The following is a 23,089-nucleotide window of genomic DNA, read 5'->3' on the forward strand; positions in this document are numbered from 1 at the left end:
CCCACTTTCGGGTGCAAACAGATCATCGCCCCCTCCAATGGTTAATGCAGATGCGGGGGGAGAATCCCAAACTATTGCGATGGTCCATCTCCCTGCAGGGGATGGACTTCACTGTGGAGCATCGCCCTGGCCAAGACCACGCCAACGCGGATGGCCTGTCCCGCTTTTTCCGCCTCGACGAGGAGAGTCCCCAAGAGGATGGGTGACTCTCCCCATCTTCAGCTGGGGGGGACGCATGTTGGACAGGCCCCGTGAAGGGCTCGCTCCCTCCCCGCATGACAGGGCCCGGACACCGGCTCTCCAGGTGCTACCCACAGAAGCAACCCGCAACCCGTCCTCTACGGGACGCCTGCTCCCGGATATCTCTGCATCACTGGCCCGGGCCACCGTCAGCACCATTGCCCGGCCCAGCCGCCATCTTGGACACTGCACCACGAGGCCGCGTGGCCTCAGCTCGACCCCAACCCTGGGCCTGGCCAGGCCCGACATCCCGGCACCACCATCCACCCAGGAGGTGAACGGACCACTTGGCAGGTCAATGGGAGAAAGAAGTGTCGATGGCTCTCCCCCGCCAGGTGCCGATCGCCCCCAGCCTCCCCGGGCGCTGGCCCCACCCCCCTGCTGGGTGTCTGGACTCCCTCATCCCAGACCTCCCGACCTCCAAGTGCGAGGGTCCGGACATCAAAGGGCGCCAGACCTATAACTGAGGCAGCTCCAGAGCAGGAAGGCAGTTGTATCCTGGAGTCGAGAGACACCGTGAAGAACTCATCCTTGATGGACTGCTGGCGCTGCCGCAGCCCTGCCTTGTGAACTGTCGTCCTGCCTGCTGGCGCTGCCGCTGCCTTCTGCAACCTTCATCCTCGTCGGGACCTGCTGGCGCTGCCGCGGCCCGTTGCTACCTACGACCACCTCGGGACCTGCTGGCGCTGCCGCGGCCCGCTGCTACCTACGACCACATCGGGACCTGCTGGCGCTGCCGCGGCCCGACCTTCCCGAACGCCGAGCTCGAGGATTGTGAGCTACCATCATCTCATCTCAAATACCAGATTGGTAACAAGACTGTCCCGCTACCCCTTTCCCCTTCCAGAGACTAGAATTGAGAGGATCCTCGTGTCCTGATCTCATTGTACCGTACTACCTTACCTCAAGAACTGCCTATAAAGAGCGTTAACCTTATCCTTGTGTGGTGTCCATCTGTGGGGGGGAAGTTACTTGTCTGTACGATCGCTGGAGACGGCCCTCACCGGAGGCCTCTCCCCTTGTCCTCGGCCGACCCTCCCGGTCCCCGTCTAACAAGGACGATCGGGCGCTGGAAGCGGAAGACAAGAAACTGTCCTTGCGGTCCAGGTAAGGTCGTGCAGTACGACAAATAGCGAAATGATTATTTGATTGTTTGAAAATACTAGTATTGCTCATTGATTGTTTTTGAGAAATTCTCTGCCTGCAAACGGGGAAGAATAGAAATATTCTCTCTTCCTTTGCAGATAGTGAAGGGTAGGTAACGTGGACTTTTGTCCCCCGTTGTAATCTGTCGTGCCTATCTCTCTCCCCACTGATTGATTGATTGTCCGAACATTGATTGTTTTCGAGATTTCTCTGCCTGCAAACGGGGAAGAATAGAAATATTCTCTCTTCCTTTGCAGATAGTAAAGGGTAGGTAACGCGGACTTTTGTCCCCCGTTGTAATCTGTCGTGCCTATTTTTCTCCCCACTGATTGATTGATTGTCCGAACATTGAATTGTTCGAAGTTGGTTCTTTTGAGATATTCTTTGTTTGCTAATAACGTAGAATAGAAATATTCTGTCTAGTCTTTGCAAGTAGTGAAGGATAGGTAGTGCGGACCTTTGTCCCCCGTTGTAATCTGTCATGCCTATCTTCTCCCCATTGATTGGTAGTTGGTTCAGCCCGGACCGCTTATTATAGATGAACCATCCAGCTCCACTGGAAGGCACCCCTAATAAGGACATGTTCATGAAGCATGGATTAGTCGCTATAGCCTATAGCAAGCTATGGCATAAATATACAAAAAAGGATCGGGAAAGTCAGTGGCCACTGATAGGATCCTTCGTTGAAGAAAAGATAAACGTGCTGGAAACAGCCCTTCGAAACAATAAGACAACGCCCACTATGCTTGATAGTCTCGGCATGTGGCGCAAAGAAGCAGAACAACGGACAAAGAGAAACAAAGTCAGATTAGAGAAAGAGCTACGAAAAGCAGCTCACTTAGCTGCCAGAAAGTTAGAGGAAGAGATTAAGGAAAGAGAGGAAGCCAAGCAGAAGCAAGAGTCCGAAACATCTAGCCAGTGTCCCGTTAGAACACCCTCTACGCTCTACCCCGAGTTACCCTCGAAGCAGCGAGCGAACGATGATCTATTACTAGGTCCTCCAATCATCTACATGCCCCCTCCATATGCCCCTTGCCAACCCTTAGCACAGCATCTGCAGCCCCCAAGCACAGATGAGAATAGTGCCAGGGCCTCGGTCCTCACGGCCTCCGCGCCGGCCGAACCCCTCGTACTCAGCACAGCGCAAGCAGCAGCGTTAGACAACCCTGAGACCCGAAAGAAAGATTCCACTAGAATGAACAGGTTGAGCAAGGATGAGCGAGCAGGGATTGATAAGATAGTAAAGACACTGGTGGAACGGAAAGAGAGTGAGGAATACGTAATGGATATGTACAATTCTTATGCCGATAGCAACAGACGGCACTTTGTCATGCGATTTTGTTACCACACCCTAAATGCTTATGAGGACCGATACCGAGACAAAGGTCCCGAGAACCTAACGACTCTGTATAGAAAAGTCGACATTGGGGATGAAGGCGAGTGTGACATGACGGACCTCTTCACGCGTACGCTTGAAGTTTTCCGCCACCTCACTGAACAGAGGATGGAAGCTAAAACCAAAACTCCTGTAGCGACTGAACCTCGAATAGAACAAGCCAATGCAATGATGCCTATAAGGGAGGCCACTCCTGTAGGAGAGTGTGGTCTGCAATACTATGGTCCTCCTGACGACGTACCACGACGATTTCATTGCTGGTCTGGTTGCTCCAGACTGGCCCTTGCTCCCTTCCAAAAGAGGAGCACCCCGGACCCTCCTGGTCCACTCCAGACGCCATCTTGACTCCACCGCGTGGGCTTGCCTTTGCCAAGGTTTGTTGCCCCCATCTTGGGTCCAGCATCGCCGACAGCAGACACCTGCGTGGGACAGCTCGCACCTCCAGCCTGGTCGCCGACAACGCCTCCTAGCCCGTGTGACTGCAGAGTCCAGCGTCGCCCACTCACCTGGTCGAGGTGACTTCATCCGGTGCCATCCTGGTGCCCACACAATCACTGGCTAGTGATTAAGAACTGAGTCCCCTCTGCTTTCAGGTCGTCTCCATCACCGATCCAGGCTTGGATCACTCCGAACATCTTTACTGGTCGCCTGCCAGCAACTTCTTCTTTCAGGCTCCATAGACTACAACGAGGATTCCCGACGTCTTTTGAACCCTATGCAGCCGCAGCCCCTGGGCTAGGTAACCCGAGCATTTCGGTGCTCCAACGCAGGTTCACTATCTAAGTGTCCAGATCCTTTTTCGTTTTAAGTCTACCTAGTCGGATTCGTCCGAAAACAGTGACTTTAGAAATACTAGCCTCCAAAGACTTTGTCCCACATCCCGCGTGAGAGTGCACACTCTGCACCCGATCTCCCTAGGCCTCCTGCTCCTAACCTTAGAGTTCAGTAGTGTAGTCCTAGCGATCCTGAAGCCTCTGGATCTTGTTACTTACCTTCTAGTATTTCGCATTCCACTTTTAGTGTATATGGTTTTTCGTGCCCCTCGGGCATTTGTGTAAATTGTGCAACTTGAAGTATTTTCATAAGAGTTTTGTATTGTGCTTAGCTCCCTGACTCATAAAGAGTTCAAGGTAGACTTGTTATAAATAAATATCCTTTATTTTCATAACAACTTGTGTGGTGTCCTTTCACTTGGTGTTCAAGGGGTATATGTGACGGTAAAACAGCTGGCTTAACACGCCCTCTAGAGTTTAGCCTAAAGACTGCTTTTGTCCACGCTACTAGGATAGCTGGTCTATAAGGTTGACTTACAACCAATCATCAATAAGGGTCGTTTGGTATGATACACAGTGATCACTAGAATAGTGAGCACTATATATCAGGCCAACTTCTCACATTGGTGTGCAGCGGTTGGGATTTGAGTTTGCTGTTGTTTTACCTCGCATGTATCCTAAGAATATCATTTGAAAGATCACATAAGTACCCAGGTACATATAACTTAGCTTAGAATACTCTGAGTTCTACTGAACCAGCTGTTGTAGTGTGACAGGGCTTAGCACACCCTGACTACAACTCTTAGCAAGGGATCAGTAGGCAAACAAATAGTGTAGGTAAGTGCACCACTTACACCTCACTAGAAAGCATGTCTGACCAAGGAGAATCTTCACAGACTCCCCTAGTGGTCATTGACCCTCCACAGGTCATGTCAAGATATGCAGCTCTTAGCTTCCAGGAGATGAGACAACTGTGTACCTCCAGGAAGGTAAAACAGGGTTCTAACCCTACCATCCCATTTCTGATAGGTCTCTTAGAGACTTATGATGCCAGGAGGGCTTCTAACACAGGCCCTTCTAATCCCGATGGGAGTATGCCCCCCTTAGAGGGAACCCTTGGGGACCCTGACCTCAACCTCAATGGAACAGGAAGTGAAGAGGAGGAAGAGGATCAGGAGTTGTCAGGAGATGAGGCAGACAAAGGTCAGGTAGTAGTCAGTAGGCTCACCAGGACCAACTTAAGCAGGCATGAGAATGGAACTGGGGGACCCCCAGGCCCACTCTCAGGCAGACTTAACATTGGGAATGGACGAGTTAGGTCTCTCTCCAGAGGCTCTAACAGATCCATTCGTACCAATGGCTCTCAGGCATCTTCTCACAGAGGGATGACATCCCCTCAGAGAAGAGAGCATGAAGCTAAGATGAGGGAAGTCAATCTGAGGATTGAAAGGGAAGAACTTGCCCTTGCCAAGGAACGACTTGCCTTTGCTAGAGAGCATAAATTGAGTGGGGCAGACCCCACTGGTGGCAGCATTATCCCTAGAGATAAAGACAGGAGTTTTGATACTAGACACCTGAGTAAAATAGTGCCACCCTTTAAACAAGGGGATGACATCCACAAACGGATGACTGCTTTGGAGAGGGCCTGCACTGTCCAGTGCATCCCCCAGAGTCAGTGGGCAGCTATTTTGTGGCTCTCCTTTGAAGGTAAAGGTAGAGATAAGCTCCTCACTACTAGAGCTGAGGATGCTAACAATTACCAAGTCCTGAAGAACACACTGATTGATGGGTTTGGCCTAACAACTGAGCAGTACAGGTTGCTGTTCAGAGATACCCAGAAAATTCAGTCTCAGGATTGGGCTGACTTTGTAGATTGTGCCACTAAGGCATTTGAAGGCTGGTTACTGGGATGTAAAGTTACTGATTATACAGGATTGTATAACCTAATTATGAGAGAACAAATCTTAAGTAATTCTCAAAATCAGTTGTTGCATCAGCACCTTATTGACTCAGATCTGACCTCTCCCCAAGAATTGGGAAAGTAGGCAGACAGATGGGCCAGGACAAGGGTCAAGCAGCAGAACCAGAACCAGGGTGGTGGCCAGAAGAAAGCAGACCAGAAGGGTAATGAGAGTAAACAAAATTACCAGAAGTCTTCAACAGGGCCCCAACAATCTAAGGAGGGTGGGTCCCAGAACTCCCAGAAAAAGAAGAACAATGGTCAGAAGAAACCATGGTGCCAGTACTGTAAAAGTAATACTCACTGGTTTAGTGATTGCACCAAGAAAGGCCCAGCTCCTACCACTACAGCCCCTAAGGCACCTGCAACCCCTAGTTCAGTTAGTAGTGGTAGTGTTCCCCCTAAGACTTTAGTGGGTTTCACATTGGACATGGATTTGACCCCTACAATAAGTCCCAGTACCCTGGGCAAGTATAGACAGACACCCTTAATCAATGGAAAATTGGCTCAGGCCTACAGGGACACTTGTGCCAGTGTCACAATGGTGACAGCAAACTTTGTGGACCCTGACCAGGTAATACTAGGTTCAGATTACCTGGTGACCAACGCTAGCAATGTCACTACCAACTATAGTATGGCACTTGTTAATTTCTCCTGGGGAGGGGTAAATGGCCTCAAAAGGGTTGTTGTTAGTTCAGACCTCCCAGTGGACTGTCTTTTGGGCAATGATTTGGAATCCTCCCTATGGTCAGATGTGGAGTATAGGACTCATGTGGAGATGTTAGGTTTGTCAGCACATGTCCTTGCTGTGACTAGGTCACAGGCCAAGAAATGCCCAGCTGAACTAGTGCTGGATCCTGGAACAATGGACCAGACACTAACCAAGAAGAAGAACAGTAGGGTTAAGGCAGTGCCTTCCCCCTTGCCTCAAGGAGAGGATCAGCTCTCACAGGAGACTGACCCAAAGACCCCAGAAGAAACTGTCCTAGAAGAACTTGAGCCTGAACAGGTTGAGTTTCTTGGGACAGGGGGACCTTCCAGGGCAGACTTGAGGCAGGCACAGTTAGACTGTTCGTCTCTTGAGACCCTCAGACAGCAAGCTGCTGCTGAGGCTGCAGGGAATGCCACAGGTGCCCATAAAGTGTATTGGGAAGATGGACTCCTTTACTCTGAGGCAAGAGACCCCAAGCCTGGTGCTACCAGGAGGCTGGTCATCCCCTTGTCTCTGAGAGGTTTCCTTCTCACCTTGGCCCATGAAATTCCCCTTGCAGGTCACTTAGGCCAGAACAAGACTTGGGACAGGCTTGCCCCACACTTTCACTGGCCTCATATGTCTGAGGACACTAAAGAGTGTTGTCGCTCATGTGTCACCTGTCAAGCCAGTGGCAAATCAGGTGGCACAACAAAGGCCCCCCTTATACCACTACCTGTGGTGGGGGTACCCTTTGAAAGAGTGGGGTTGACATTGTTGGACCAATGGACCCCCCAACAGCATCTGGGCACAGATTTATACTGGTGGTAGTGGATCATGCCACCAGGTATCCAGAAGCTATTCCCCTTAGGACCACTACAGCTCCTGTTGTGGCCAAGGCCCTACTCTCAGTTTTTACTAGAGTGGGGTTTCCTAAGGAGGTTGTCTCTGACAGAGGTGCAAACTTCATGTCAGGATACTTGACTGCTATGTGGAAGGAGTGTGGTGTCAACTACAAGTTCACCACCCCCCATCACCCACAGTGCAATGGGCTTGTTGAAAGGTTCAACAAGACCCTCAAAGGGATGATAAAAGGGTTACCTGAAAAGCTTAGGTGAAGATGGGACATCCTTTTACCCTGCCTTTTGTTTGCTTACAGAGAGGTCCCACAGAAGGGGGTTGGTTACAGCCCTTTTGAACTTCTGTTTGGGCATCCTGTAAGAGGACCCCTGTGTCTTGTGAAGGAAGGATGGGAGAGACCTCTCAGAAAGCCTAAGCAAGACATAGTGGACTATGTACTTGGTCTCCGCTCCAGGATGGCAGAGTACATGGAAAAGGCATCTAAAAACCTTGAGGCCAGCCAAGAACTCCAAAAAGCTTGGCATGGCCAAAAGGCTGTCCTGACTGTGTATCACCCAGGACAGAAGGTGTGGGTGTTGGAGCCAGTGGCCCCAGCAGCTCTCCAAGACAAATGGTCTGGACCCCATACCATCATTGAACAAAAGGGAGAGGTCACCTACCTGGTAGACCTTGGAACTCCCAGGAGCCCTCGCAGAGTACTTCCTGTGAACAGGCTCAAGGCATTTGTCGACAGGGAAGACATGAGCTTGCTCATGGCTACAGATGAGGGACAGGAGGAAGAGAGTGACCCTCTCCCAGACCTGCTCACTCAGAACCCTGATGATGGGTCAGTAGATGGTGTGGTCTTTTCTGACAGCCTCTCTGAGCATCAACAAGAGGATTGTAAACAGGTTCTTCAATCCTTCAGACAAATGTTCTCTCTGACACCCATCAGACAAACTGGTGCACCCATGAGGTGGACACTGGTGACAGTCTGCCTATAAAGAGTAAAATCTACAGGCAACCTGACCACGTCAGGGACTGTATCAAACAAGAAGTACAGAAAATGTTGGAATTGGGAGTCATTGAACCCTCAGAGAGCCCTTGGGCTAGTCCTGTAGTTCTAGTGCCTAAACCTCACACCCAGGATGGTAAGAGAGAGATGAGGTTTTGTGTAGACTACAGGGGTCTCAATGCTGTCACTAAGACAGATGCCCATCCAATACCAAGAGCAGATGAGCTCATTGACAAATTGGCTTCTGCCAAGTTCTTGAGCACATTTGACCTGACAGCTGGCTATTGGCAAATCAGGTTAGCTGAGGATGCCAAGGCCAAGACAGCATTTTCTACCCCAGGAGGTCATTACCAGTTTGTGGTGATGCCCTTTGGTTTGAAAAATGCACCTGCCACTTTTCAAAGGTTGGTGAACCAAGTTCTCGCTGGGCTGGATGACTTCTGTGCAGCATATCTAGATGATATTGCTATCTTTAGCTCCACCTGGGAGGATCACCTGACCCACCTGAGGAAAGTTTTAGAGGCCCTGCAAAAGGCAGGCCTCACTATCAAGGCTACCAAGTGCCAGATAGGGAAGAGTCAAGTTGTATACTTGGGCCACCTTGTAGGTGGAGGCCAAGTTCAACCTTTGGAGAGCAAGATACAGGCAATAAAGGACTGGGCTCCTCCAACCACCCAGACACAGGTCAGAGCTTTCTTGGGCCTGTCTGGTTACTATAGAAAATTTGTCAGAAATTATGGAACCATTGTGACTCCACTTAATGACCTGACAAGTAAGAAAATGCCAAAGAAAGTTCAGTGGACAGTTAGCTGTCAGAAGGCATTCGATGACCTAAAGCAGGCCATGTGCACTGCACCTATTCTCAAGAGTCCAGACTACTCCAAGCCATTAATTGTCCAAACAGATGCTTCTGAGTTGGGTGTGGGAGCTGTTCTTTCTCAACTGAATATTGATGGTCATGACCAGCCCATTGCTTTTATAAGTAGAAGGCTGACCCCTAGTGAGAAACGTTGGTCAGCTATAGAGAGGGAGGCCTTTGCTGTGGTTTGGGCCCTGAAGAAGTTGAGGCCATACTTGTTTGGCACTCACTTCAAGATTCAGACCGACCATAAGCCCCTCTTATGGCTAAATCAGATGAAGGGTGAAAACCCCAAACTTCTTAGGTGGTCCATTTCCCTACAGGGGATGGACTTTACAGTGGAGCACCGCTCAGGGACTGACCATGGTAATGCAAATGGTCTCTCCCGGTACTTCCACTTAGAGCAAGAAGACTCACCTGGTCAAGGTTAGTTTAATGTCCCTAAGTTTGGGGGGGGGGGGTTATGTAGGAGAGTGGGGTCTGCAATCCTATGGTCACCCCCGATTTTTGCTTGTTGCTTCACTGGTTTACGACTTTCCCTGGCTGTGGGCCTGCTAATCAGACCCACAGCCTTGCTGTTCTCTCTCTAAATTGACTCACATGTACCTTAGGTGCATTTATCAATTGGTACTGGGCCACCTTATCAGTCCCTGTACAGCATACCTTAGGTATCCAGGGCCTAGGTGTACCCAGGGCCTACCAGGGGCTGCAGCATGTATTATGCCACCCTGGCTGGCCACTTAAATCTGACACAACTGGCTGCACGACAGCTGGGGCAAGGTGGTGTAATCACCCTTTGCTTTAGATATAGTATACCTATATCTAACCCTAAATTGGACACATGTATTCCTATCAGTCACTCCTATGGCAGGCCTTAACAATCCTGAAGGCAGAGTGCTTGGAATTATGTGAGATGGTGCTCTGGCATGAGCTGAGCCCGTTTGCAGCTTGCGGAACCAAGTCCTAATAGCTGTTCCATGATAACGCGTACCATATACTCTTAAGTGCATTATAATCCTCGCGGTTATTTGCCAACTTTGGTATCGCTTTATCAAAACATGTCGAGTAAGGTGTCATACGAATTGGAATACTAACCCCTCGCCAATTCTGGCGACGGGGGTTAGCATTCCACCCTTCTAGAGGGACACGACATGTATGTAACTGTGAACCCCGGTTAAAGTTAACTCGAGCCTCAGCATCACAAAATGGATGCTGCCACCACAGACACAAGTCTGACCTCCTGCTGCTGGGAGTCCTTCCAGCGAGGAGAGCTCGGACAAAGGGTTTCGTGTCAGGGGCGGTGCTAGCACCATCCCAGACAGGGTTTTGTGTATCCCAGGTAGGCAGGGCTGAGAGGAAGGTGACTGCAAGTGGCACCCCGGTGCTCACTGTGCATATGCCGGCTCAAACCAGTTCCAGGGGCACACCAGCCCCTGAGCTGGGGAAAGTCCGGACAAGGGAGAGGGGTGTAACCACCCCCCTCCTGGTCCCACCTATGGGCAGGACCTAGTCGCGTGCCAGCCCCTTTTCTTAGAATAAAGGTAGGAGCGGGCCCCCTTCCCAAATTAGATAATTCTGAATCTTGAACTACTTTCCACGAAAGGAACTCTTGATACTTTCTAAAGACTCTCCCTTGTGGCTAAGGAGTAGCCACCCTGCACCCGCAGGCAACACCTAAGCATCGCGGTTTGCTGCACGTCCATCCTCCGGATCAAGACTGCCCAGCTCGACGAGACCCGGATTCCCTGGCATCTCTGACCTCTACCTGCATCATCAGCCCAGCTGAGATTCGTGGGTGTGACGAGACCTGAGGGACCGGCCATCTTCTGAAACTGCACAACGCTTAACCAGCACGACCGCTGAGGTATCCTCGAGTGAGTGCTTTGGGGTTTGAGAAGCCCTAACCCTGAGCAGCTCCAGCACCGAAGTCCAGCCCCCCAGCATCCACGAGATCTGCGTGGGGCCCTTCTACTCTTTGCTGCTCACCGCGTTGTCTGGTCACTTGCCAGTTGGCTAGTGGCCCGCCTGACGACGTACCACGACGATTTCATCGCTGGTCTGGTTGCTCCAGACTGGCCCTTGCTCCTTTTCAAAAGAGGAGCACCCCGGACCCTCCTGGTCCACTCCAGACGCCATCTTGACTCCACCGCGTGGGCTTGCCTTTGCCAAGGTTTGTTGCCCCCATCTTGGGTCCAGCATCGCCGACAGCAGACACCTGCGTGGGACAGCTCGCACCTCCAGCCTGGTCGCCGACAACGCCTCGTAGCCCGTGTGACTGCAGAGTCCAGCGTCGCCCACTCACCTGGTCGAGGTGACTTCATCCGGTGCCATCCTGGTGCCCACACAATCACTAGGATAGCTGGTCTATAAGGTTTACTTACAACCAATCATCAATAAGGGTCGTTTGGTATGATACACAGTGATCACTAGAATAGTGAGCACTATATATCAGGCCAACTTCTCACAGCTCCCTACTGGGTTCCCACACGAGGACAGGGAACGCATGATGATGTTAACCATCAAGATGCGAGAGGGAGGGTAGTGTATAACTGGGTCTACCAACCATGGGATCGACAGGATATCCTGACGTTCCGAAAATCCCTACCCGATTTACGAAAAAACCCCACTGCCTTTTACACCGAATTAGGCACAGACCTAGGTTCAACGATTATGACCCTAGCTGACATCGATTTGTTTTTCGGGTTATGTCTGCCAGCTGATGTGTGGAAGCAAATCCGGAAAGTCGACTACCTTGAGCTGTTCGGACATACCTGGTCACAACGCGATGGCATAGATAGACAACGAGAGCCTGGACAGAAACCTTTGAAATCCATTTTAGAACTCCCAGACAAGATTGTGCAGAAACTAAAAACCCTGATCCCAGAGAAGAAGGTGGACTGGTCGATAGTAACGGCCTGCCGCCAGAAACCCCAGGAAGAGGTATCAGAATACTTCTCCCGATTTGAGACAGTGTTTTCCGATTACAGCAGCCAAGACATGACCACTGCGACTGGACATCATCTGTTTGTCCAGAACTATGTTAAAGGTCTGTCACAGGAGGGTCTCAGAAACTACAGGCTAGCGAAAGTAGTTGGGCGGCCTCCAAACCTGCGGCTATCCTCCAGATGGCCCAGTATTACGAGCATCAGAAGAATGAGAATGATAGGGCGACCGAGAAAAAGAAAAAGGACCTGAAGGAAAGGGTGATGATCGCGCAGTTGCAAGGGGTGACGATAGGAAGAAAGCAGTACAAGGGAAATTACCAATCGAATGCTCCTAGGAACCCACCCCCTAAATACCGTACACCCGCACCCTATGTTGGACGAAAAGACATTGACGAAAATAAGTGTGCATTTTGCAAGGGATTTGGCAATTGGAAATCTCAGTGTCCGGTCCTGTTAGAAATGAATAAGAATAGGGACACAAGAGATGTAGTGGGTGGGCCTAGAAATAGAGGGCAGGGACGAGGGTCCACGAACGACACCAATAACGACAGGCCAGGCAGACCGAACACATTTTAGCGTCCCCGACAGAACCAGTACCAACAGTCTGACTGCGACGACACCCACAACTTCGCATAGGACTGCCAAGGGCAAGGGAGGGATCCAGTCGAGCTCTATGTTGACCAGCAAGGTCCTTATGTCACCGCTAAGGTCCTGGGTACGAAGTCTCCATTTCTGGTAGACACTGGCGCAACACGTAGTGTGTTATCTAAACGACTGATTCCAAGGGCACCCTTGTGTGGCTCACTTGTAACATTGATAGGTTTCGATGGAACGCCCTCCACTAATCCCTTGTTCACACCGATCTCCTTTGACTTAGAAAATAACACCACTGACACGACGTTCTTGCTTTCATCCAACACCCCTGATGCCATTATGGGAATTGACTTACTGAAGCATTTCCGAGCTACCATTAGGTGTTCGCAAGATGGAGTTCGAGTCTTTTTGTATGATAACCCGACTCTGCTCAGACTTTGTCCCACCCGACGCATGTTTTCTATCACTGATGCTGACTTGTCCCTACTTTACACTCTACCTCCATATCTGTGGGCCAAAACTGACTCGGACGTAGGACGCATGATGATCGACCCAGTGCACATAACTGTTCGACAAGACGCAATACTCCCAAAACTTCCACAATATCGGATATCGCCCGAGGGCGAGAAGGCATTGGTAAAGATTATCCAGTCCCTGATAGATGCAGGAGTGGTAGAGGAAGTAGTTAGCAATGTTTGCAACAGCCCTATCCTACCCATTGTAAAGAAGCAAGGTGAGGGAGATGAGAAAGCGTACCACTTCATCATCGACCTACGAGAGGTCAACAAAGTAGTTGTACCTCAGTACCCCGTAGTCTCAGACATCACCACTATTCTGACTCTGATTCCTTCCACTGCCACCACCTTCACTGTCATTGACCTCAAGAACGCTTTCTTCTCTATCCCCATCCACCCAGACAGCCGATACCTCTTCGGCTTCACCCTAAAAGCCCGCTCATATAGATTCTGTCAAGCACCCCAAGGCTACACTGAAAGCCCCAGTATCTATAGCCAGGACCTCAAGAGACAACTGGACGCAGTCCAGTTACCGGATGGAGTGGTGTTGATACAGTACGTCGATGATATTCTTTTGGTGTCCGACACCACTCCACTTGCAGTCACAGCCACCATCCAACTCCTGCACTTCCCTGCGGAAAATGGCCACAAGGTCTCCAAGAAGAAGTTGCAATTCTGCCAACCCCAGGTCACTTATCTAGGCCACCTCTTGTCCAAAGACGGGAGAAAGCTTACACCTGATCGAATTCAGACCATTCTCGAAACTCCTGTCCCTAAAACACAGAAACAAGTCCGCTCCCTGCTAGGCCTCACCTCCTTCTGCCGACAGTGGTTGCCAAGTTTCAGCCTCATTGTGAAACCACTGCTTTCCCTGCTGGCTAAAGATGTCCCCTTCCCGCTCCCTTGGACCCCTGAATGCCAATCCTCCTTCAAAGAACTACGAGATGCCCTCTGCTCAGCCCCCGTCCTAGGAACCCCCCATTACACAAAGCCGTTCTCCCTCTACACTCACAAAAGGGAGGGGTGCGCTTTGTCTGTCCTGACTCAGTCCATTGGCCCAAAACAACGCCCATGTGCCTACTTCTCTGCCACTCTTGACCCTGTAGCCAGAGCTTTGCCTGCCTGCCTTCGAGCTGTAGCTGCCGCTGCTATCTCTATCCGACAAAGTGAGGGGATCATACTCTCGAACTCCCTCACTGTGTTAGTACCCCATGCGGTCGACACCCTCCTGAACCAGACTAAGACGCAACATCTGACTAGTGCACAACTGACTGGGTACGAACTGACTCTGCTTGCACCCCACATCGCATTGAAAAGATATACCACACTGAATCCGGCCACTCTGTTGCCCCTACCTGAGAACGATCCCAATGTATCCCCTATACATGACTGTGTAACCCTCACGGACGAACAGACTAGGAGTAGGGTTGACCTCCGAGTCACTGCCTTCCCAGACCCTGACGGAGAGCTATGGGTGGATGGCTCTTGCATCAAACTCCCTGACGGCACCACCTCAGCTGCTTATGCTGTTACCACAGCCCGAACTGTAGTAGAGACCGCCCGCATCACACAACGATCTGCACAGGCAGCAGAACTGATTGCCCTCACACGAGCATGTATCTTAGCAGCAGGAACCACAGCAAACATTTACACCGACAGCCAGTATGCCTTTGGGGTGGTTCATCATTTTGGGCTCCTATGGAAGGAGAGGGGATTCCTGACCTCACACGGCACACCCATCCTACATGGAGATCTAGTCTCCGCCCTGACTGAAGCGGTCCTCCAAAAAGGTGGCAGACATCATTGGGCAGGGGAATGCACTGGCCGACATTACTGCTCGGACCACAGCCGAGAATAGGACGACAACACGCATGTATGTGACTAGGTCACAAGCAGAAAAATGGACGGACACTAGGGAGACTATTAGGGACATCCAGATGGCCAGCTCACCACAAGAATTGACTGAATGGGCACGGGTGGGATTGAAAGACAATGAAGGCTGCTGGCGGACAAAAGACACGAACAAATGGTTGCTACCCGACTCATACCTGATCCCCATACTGACCATGGCACACTCCCCTGCACATATAGGATCTGCCCCTATGTCCGAACTTGTCTCCAAAGTTTGGCACAATGACAAGATCACAGACTCTGCTAAACGTCTGGTCCAACAATGTCTGATATGCCTGCAACACAACCCTGGGAAAGGAACTGTAGTACCCCGGGGAGGATTTGGGGTTCCCAATTACCCATTTGAAGTCCTACAGATGGACTACATCCAACTCGAAAGATGCCAAGGCCTGAAATATGTACTTGTTGTTGTGTGCGCATTAAGCAAGTGGGTGGAAGCCTATCCAATTCGCGACAACACTGCCATTGCCACTGCAAAGGTACTATTGAAATAATTCTTCCCTCGCTACGGCCTTTGTCAAATTTTGGGGAGCGACAATGGCCCCCACTTTGTAGCCGAAGTTATCCAACTCATCTTGAAAGGGTTGGGCGTAAAACAAAAATTTCATGCAGTCTTCCACCCCAATCTGCTGAACTAGTTGAGCGACACAGTGCCACACTGAAGCTCAAACTAGCTAAGATAGTGGCTACCACAGGACTGAAATGGCCAGACGCTCTCCCACTGGCATTGCTATCAATGCGGTCCACCCCCACCAAACACCATTTGACCCCTTACAAAGTGGTTTTCGGCCGACCCATGAGTATTTGGTCTGCACCAAAAGCGACATCCATTCACGACGTCCCGGACGTCCTAATGTCTGACTATTTGTACAATCTGACTAAGACACTGTCTGTTATCCATCAACAGGTGCTGCATGCCATTCCCGATGCTTCCAGGGGCCCCGGACACGACATCCAACCCGGAGACTACGTATTAGTCAAGAACTTTCAGCGTGCAAAGAGTCTGGAACCCCGGTGGACGGGCCCCTGGCAAGTTTTGATCACCACCCGAACAGCTCTTCGAGTGGAAGGGAAGCGTAATTGGCTACATGCGCACCACTGTAAAAAGATCTCCTCAACCCTGACGATGACCGAAGACGTGGCCACCCAAGAAGAGCTGCTGGACAAAGATCGACCATCCCTGAGCTGTTACCCTGATAAAGAGACACTTGAACTGACAGAATTCCCCGATCCCACTGTGCCATCCAGAGAAGGGTATAACCTGCGACGAAAGGAGGGAGCTTCAGCTAAGCAGACCACTGACTAAGTTACAATTCTCAGAGCGGTGGTCTAACACTACCAAGGCTGCCAGGAGAGAAGTCAAACGAAGTTTGTGGTTCTGCCCGCTACCGAGCCCCTTGAAGGTGATGGAAGCGCCCGATATGAAGATGATGGAAGCCCCCGACACGAAGATGATGGAAGCAACCGGACATCCGAAGACCCACTACAGAAACCCAAAGACTGACAAAATAAATACACAGCTCAAAGACTATTGCCCTTTTTATCGCCCTTCTCTTTTGCCTCCTCCTCATGACCACCCTCTGGATCGTGGAAGAGAGCACACCAGCTCATAAGACATTTCTAACCACTGCACAGCCTACCACAATGAAAGAACACTACCTGGTCTCTCTTTCACCACAACTCAGAGAAAGACGTAAGGAGTTTTGGAACAGTTGCTGCACCAACACAACCTTGCCGCCAATGCCACAAACTGCTGGATCTGTGGGTTGTTACACCACGCCACTGGACATTCTATCCCCTACATCCCCTCACCTTTCTCCGTTCACGGTTCCTGCCTTGCTTGGCTGATCCTCTTGCAAGAAAGCTACAGAGACAATGCCACTTCCGGCAGAACTATGGCACACTTTTATCATGGAGTCTGGCAGAATAAAACGGGAAGAACCGCTGCTCCCTTTTGCCCTCTGACGTCCAACGACTCTATTCACATGGACATCCCTGCCAAAGAACGGATTGAAATGCAGGTGTTCAACAATCCAACCAGACCCACTTTCTCCTACCTCCGGAAACGTACAGCTGCCACCCTGACCGTGGCCCTATCTGTCGTAAATGTCTCAGGCCTTGTGTGCCTCGAAGGTCTTGGGACACAGCTGGTAGGCCACAGCACTTGCTGTATCACCAGAACCTTAGACTCAACTGACCCACCCTCGTTTGTCACCTCTCCGAACATGTACTTTGTTTGTGGTACAAAAGCCTACACCTGGCTCCCCAAAGGCTGGGGGGGTACCTGTTACATTGCCTTCATCCTTCCTCCGACCTGTGTGGCTCCAGCAAACCACCACCGACAAAATCGAGCAAAGGATATTGAGCAAGCCGACTCCACCGGAGCACAGTTCCTGGACGCCATGAAGGGAGTTGTTCCACTCTGGGGTCCAATGGCGAACAGCCGTGCCATCCGACACTTGACCCAGGCAGTTGAAACAACAATGAACATTACAGCTGGCATCCTCACGAACAATATGTAGGAGAGTAGGGTCTGCAATCCTATGATCACCCAGATTTTTTGCTTTTGTTTCACTGGTTTACGACTTTCTCTGGCTGTGGGCCTGCTAATCAGACCCACAGCCTGGCTGTTCTCTCTCTAAATTACAACATGTACCCTAGGTGCATCTACCAATTGGTACTGGGCCACCTTATCAGACCCTGTAACTCAGGGCATAGGTGTACCCAGGGCTGCCAGGGGCTGCAGCATGTATTATGCCACCCCTGGCTGGCCTCCTAAATTTGACACAACTGGCTGCATGACAGCTGGGGCAAAGTCGTGTAATCACCCTTTGCTGTAGGTGTAGTATACCTATACCTAACCCTAAAATGGACACACAGATTCCTATCAGTCACTCCTATGGCAGGCCTTGACAATCCTGAAGGCGGAGTGCTTGGAATCGTGTGAGATGGTGCTCTGGCATGAGCTGAGCCTGTCTGCAGCTTGCGGAACCAAGTCCTAATAGCTGTCCCATGATATCGCATACCATATACTCTGAAGTGCATTATAATCCTCGCGGTTAAATGCTAACTTTGGTATTGCTTTATCAAAACATGTCGAGTAAGGTGTCATACGAATTGGAATACTAACCCCTCGCCAATTCTGGCGACGGGGTTAGCATTCCACCCTTCTAGAGGGACACGACATGTATGTAACTGTGAACCCCGGTTAAAGTTAACTAAAGCCTCAGCTCCACAAAATGGATGCTGCCACCACAGACACGAGTCTGACCTCCTGCTGCTGGGAGTCCTTCCAGCGAGGGAGGCTTGGACAAAGGGTTTCCTGTCCGGGGCGGTGCTAGCACCATCCCAGACATGGTTTTGTGTATCCTGGGTAGGGAGGGCTTTACAGGAAGGTGACTGCTGAGTGGCACCCCGGTGCTCACTACGCATAGGCCGGTCTGAACCAGTTCCAGGGGCACACCAGCCCCTGGCCTGGGGAAGTCCGGCATGGCAGAGGGGTGTAACCACCCCCCTCCTGGTCCCACCCATAGGCAGGACCTAGTCACCGGGTCAGCCCCCTTTTTTAGTATAAAGATGGGAGCGGGCCCCCTGTTCAAATTAGATCATCTTTGGAATCAAGACACGACTTTCTTCGAAAGGACTTCACGATTTCTTCATCAAGATTCTCCCTTGTGGCTAAGGAGTAGTCACCCTGCATCCGCAGGCACCATCCTAAAGAACACTGCGGTCTGCTGCAAGTCCTTCATCACGAATCCGACGACCCAGCTCGACGAGACCCGGCTTCCCTGGCACCTCTGACCTCTACTCACCTCTACAGCCAAGCTGAGAACCGTGAGTGCGACGAGACCTCGAGGGACCGACGATCGCCAAGACTGCACGACATCTTTATTGCAAGCCCACCGTGTCCTCCACGGGTGAGTGCTTTGGGGTCCGAGAAGCCCCAACCCTGTGCAGCTCCAGCACCCAAGATCAGCCTCCCTGCATCTCCACGATCTGCGTGGGGCCCTTCTGCTGTTTGCTGTGCACCGCGTTGTTTGGCTACTAGCCGGCTGGCTTGTGGCCTTCTGAATGACGCCCGACGACATCACTGCTGCTGGTCTGGTTGCTCCAGACTGGCCCTTGCTTCCTTCTTGAAGAGAGGCACCCCGGACCCTCCTGGTCCACTCCAGACGCCATTTTAGGTCCACCGCGTGGGCTTGAATTTGCCAAGGCTTTGTTGCCCAATCCTGGGTCCAGCGACGCCGACAGCTTCTATCTTCGTGGGACAGCTCGATCCTCCTTCCTGGTCGCCGACAACGCCTCCTGGTCCGTGAGATCTCCGAGCCCAGCGTCACCCACACGCCTTGTCGAGGTGGCTACCATCCGGTGCCCTCCTGGTGCCCACTGACTACTGGCTAGTAGTCTCGAACTTGGTCCCCTCTGCTTTCAGGTGTCATCTTCCATCGATCCAGGCTTGGATCCACCGAACTTTCTTCACTGGTCGCCTGCCAGCAACTTCTTTCTTCCAGGCTCCTGGTCCGTCAACGAGGATTCCCGACGTCTTTTGAGTCCTATGCAGCTGCAGCCCCTGGGCTAGGTAACTTCGGCATTTCGGTGCCCCAGCATAGCCTCACTATCCAAGGGTCAGAATCTACTTTCGTTTTCTCCCTACCAGGTCGGGTTCGCCCGAGAACACTAACTTTGCAAATTCTAGCTACCATAGACTTTGTCCCGCATCTCGCGTGAGAGTGCACACACTGCACCCGAGTCCCCTGGGTCTCCTAGAAGTAATCTAACGATTCTATAGTCAAGTCCTAGCGATTCCAAAGCCTATTAGTACTGTACTTACCTGCTAGTAATTTCGCATTCCACTTTTCAAGTATATGGTTTTCCGTGCCCCTCGGGCATTTGTATATACTGTGCTAACTTAAGTATTTTTGTAAGAGTTTTGGTTTGTGCTTAGTACCCTGTCCTCATAAAGAGTACAGGGCTGTTGTGATCTTTAATAAATAACTGTTTATTTTCATAACACTTGTGTGGTGTCCTTTCACTTGGTGTTCAAGGGGTATATGTGGTATAACAGCTGGCTTAACACGCCCTCTCGAGTCTTTAGCCTTAGACTGCTCGTATCCACGCTACTAGGATAGCTGGTCTATAAGGTTGACTTACAACCAATCATCAATAAGGGTTGCTGGACTGATACATAGTGTTCACTAGAATAGTGACCACTGCATATCAGGCCACCTTCTCACATTGGTGAGCAGCGGTTGGGATTTGAGCTTGCTGTTGTTTTACCACACGTATCCTAAGAATATCTTGTTGAAAGATCACATAAGTACTGTTAGTACATATAACTAAGCTTAGAATACTCTGAGTTCTACTGAACCAGCTGTTGCAGCTCCTCAAGGCTTAGCACACCTTGGCTGCAACTCTTAGCAAGGGATCAGTAGGTAAACACATAGTGTAGGTAGGTGCATCACTTACACCACACTAGAAACAGTTTGTCGGACAAAGGAGGAAACTCTGAGTCTCCCCTTGTGTCAGTTGACCCTCCACAGGTCATCCCTTCAAGATATACTGTGCTTAGCTTCCATGAGTTATGACAAGTATGTACCTCTAGGAAGATTAAGCAAGGGGCTAACCCCACCACCTCCTTTCTGATTGGTCTCCTAGAGACTTATGATGCCAGAAAGGCTGAGAAACTTCTTAGCCTTTCTAATCCAGAAGGAGGCATGCCTCCCCTTGAGGGAACCAGAGGTGACCCTGACCTCATCCACCTCTCAACTGAGAATGAAGATGTAGAGGATGATGAGGATGAGGATCCCTCTGGGGATGAGGCAGATAAGGGACAGGTAGAAGTCGTTAGACTAAGCAGGTCCAACTTAAGCAAACATGACAGTGGTACTGGGGGACCCCTGGGGCCACTATCAGGTCAGCTTAACATTGGGAATGGACGAGCCAGATCTCTATCAAGAGGCTCTGGCAGATCCCTTCAAACCAATGGCTCTCACAACTCTTCTCAAAGAGGGATGACATCCCCTCAGAGGAGAGTGTATGAAGCTAAGGAAAGGGCAGCCAATCTGAGGATTGAAAGGGAAGAACTTGCCCTGGCCAAAGAGAGGCTTGCCTTTGCTAGAGAGCAACAGTTAAGTGGGGTAGTCCCCACTGGTGGCAGCATTGTACCTAGCAATAGGGAAAGGAGTTTTGATACAAAACACCTTGGTAAGATAGTGCCCCCCTTTAAACAAGGGGATGACATCCACAAATGGATTACTGCTTTGGAGAGGGCCTGCACTGTGCAAGGTGTTCCCCCGAGTCAGTGGGCAGCTATCTTGTGGCTCTCCTTTGAAGGTAAAGGTAGAGACAAGCTCCTCACTGCAAGAGTGGAGGATGCTAACGATTACCAAGTCTTGAAAAATGCACTGGTTGAAGGGTTTGGCCTAACCACTGAGCAGTACAGGATGCTGTTCAGGGATACCCAGAAAACTCAGTCTCAAGATTGGTCTGACTTTGTAGATTGTGCCACTAAGGCTTTTGAGGGCTGGTTGCTGGGCAGTAAGGTTACTGATTATAAAGGATTGTATAATTTGATGATGAGAGAACAAATTTTAAACAATTGTCAGAACCAGTTGTTGCATCAGCATCTTGTTGACTCAGATCTGACCTCTCCCCAAGAATTGGGAAAGAAGGCAGACAGATGGGTTAGAACAAGAGTTAAACAGAACCAGGGCCAGAATCAAGGTGGTCAGAAGAAAGCAGACCAGAAGGGTAAAGATTCTAAGGGGGAACAAAATGACCAGAAGTCTTCGACAGGTCCCCAACAACCCAAAGAGGGTGGGGGTCAGGCTCCCCAAAAGAAGAAAGAAGGCCAATCTAAAAGATGGTGCCAATACTGCAAAAGTAAAACTCACTGGTTTAGTGAGTGCACCAAGAAAGGAGGAGGGCAGACTCCTGCCACTGCAGCCCCTAAGGCACCTGTGCCCCCTAGTACAGCCAGCAGTGGTAGTGCACCTCCCAAGGGTTTAGTAGGGTTAGCCCTGGGTTCTGAGGGGTGTGACAACTTAGTTGGTACACTCACTCAGGCTGTCCTTGTCAGTACAGGGGATATGGATATGTCCCCTGACATAAGTCCTAATACTTTGGGCAAATACAGACAGACACCTTTCATTAATGGAAAAATGGCTCAGGCCTATAGGGACACTTGTGCCAGTGTCACCATGGTGACACCTAACTTTGTGGACCCTGGACAGATCATGCCAGGTACAGAATTCCTGGTGACCAATGCAAGCAATGTCACTACCAATCATAGTATGGCAATTGTAGCTTTCTCCTGGGGAGGGGTAACTGGCCAAAAGAAGGTTGTAGTTAGTTCAGACCTCCCAGTGGATTGTTTGTTGGGCAATGATTTGGAGTCATCACAATGGTCAGAAGTGGAGCAGAGGACTCACATGGAAATGTTAGGCTTGCCAGCACATGTGTTTGCTGTGACCAGGTCAGGAAATGCCCCACTGAACAGGTGCTGGATCCTGGAACAATGGACCAGACACCTTCCAGGAAAAAGAGCAGCAGGGTTAAGGCTGTGCCTTCCCCCTTGCCCCAGGTTGAGGATCAAGTCTCAGAGGAGGCTGACCTACAGGAATTGAGGGAAACTGAGCCCAGAGAGTTTGAACTTGATCAAGTTGAATTCTTGGGTTCAGGGGGACCCTCAAGGGAAGACCTGGGGAAGGACCAGTTAAGCTGCCCTTCTCTTGAACCCCTCAGACAGCAGGCTGCTGCTGAGGCTGCTGGGAACGCCACAGGTACCCACAAGGTATACTGGGAAGATGACTCCTGTACACTGAGTCAAGAGACCCCAAGCCTGGCATGACCAGGAGGCTGGTTGTACCCTTGTCTCAGAGAGGTTTCCTACTTACCTTGGCCCATGAGATTCCCTTAGCAGGTCACTTAGGCCAGACAAAGACTTGGGACAGACTTGTCTCACACTTTCACTGGCCTCACATGAATGAGGATACCAAGGAGTTTTGTCGCTCCTGTGTCACTTGCCAAGCCAGTGGTAAGTCAGGTGGCACAACAAAGGCCCCCCTTATACCAATGCCTGTGGTGGGGGTGCCTTTTGAAAGAGTGGGGATTGACATTGTTGGTCCAATGGAACCCCAGACAGCATCAGGGCACAAGTTTATACTGGTGGTAGTGGATCATGCCACCAGGTATCCTGAAGCTAT

This window comes from Lissotriton vulgaris, chromosome 3_2 (assembly GCF_964263255.1).
Source record: "Lissotriton vulgaris chromosome 3_2, aLisVul1.2, whole genome shotgun sequence".
NCBI lineage: Eukaryota > Metazoa > Chordata > Amphibia > Caudata > Salamandridae > Lissotriton > Lissotriton vulgaris.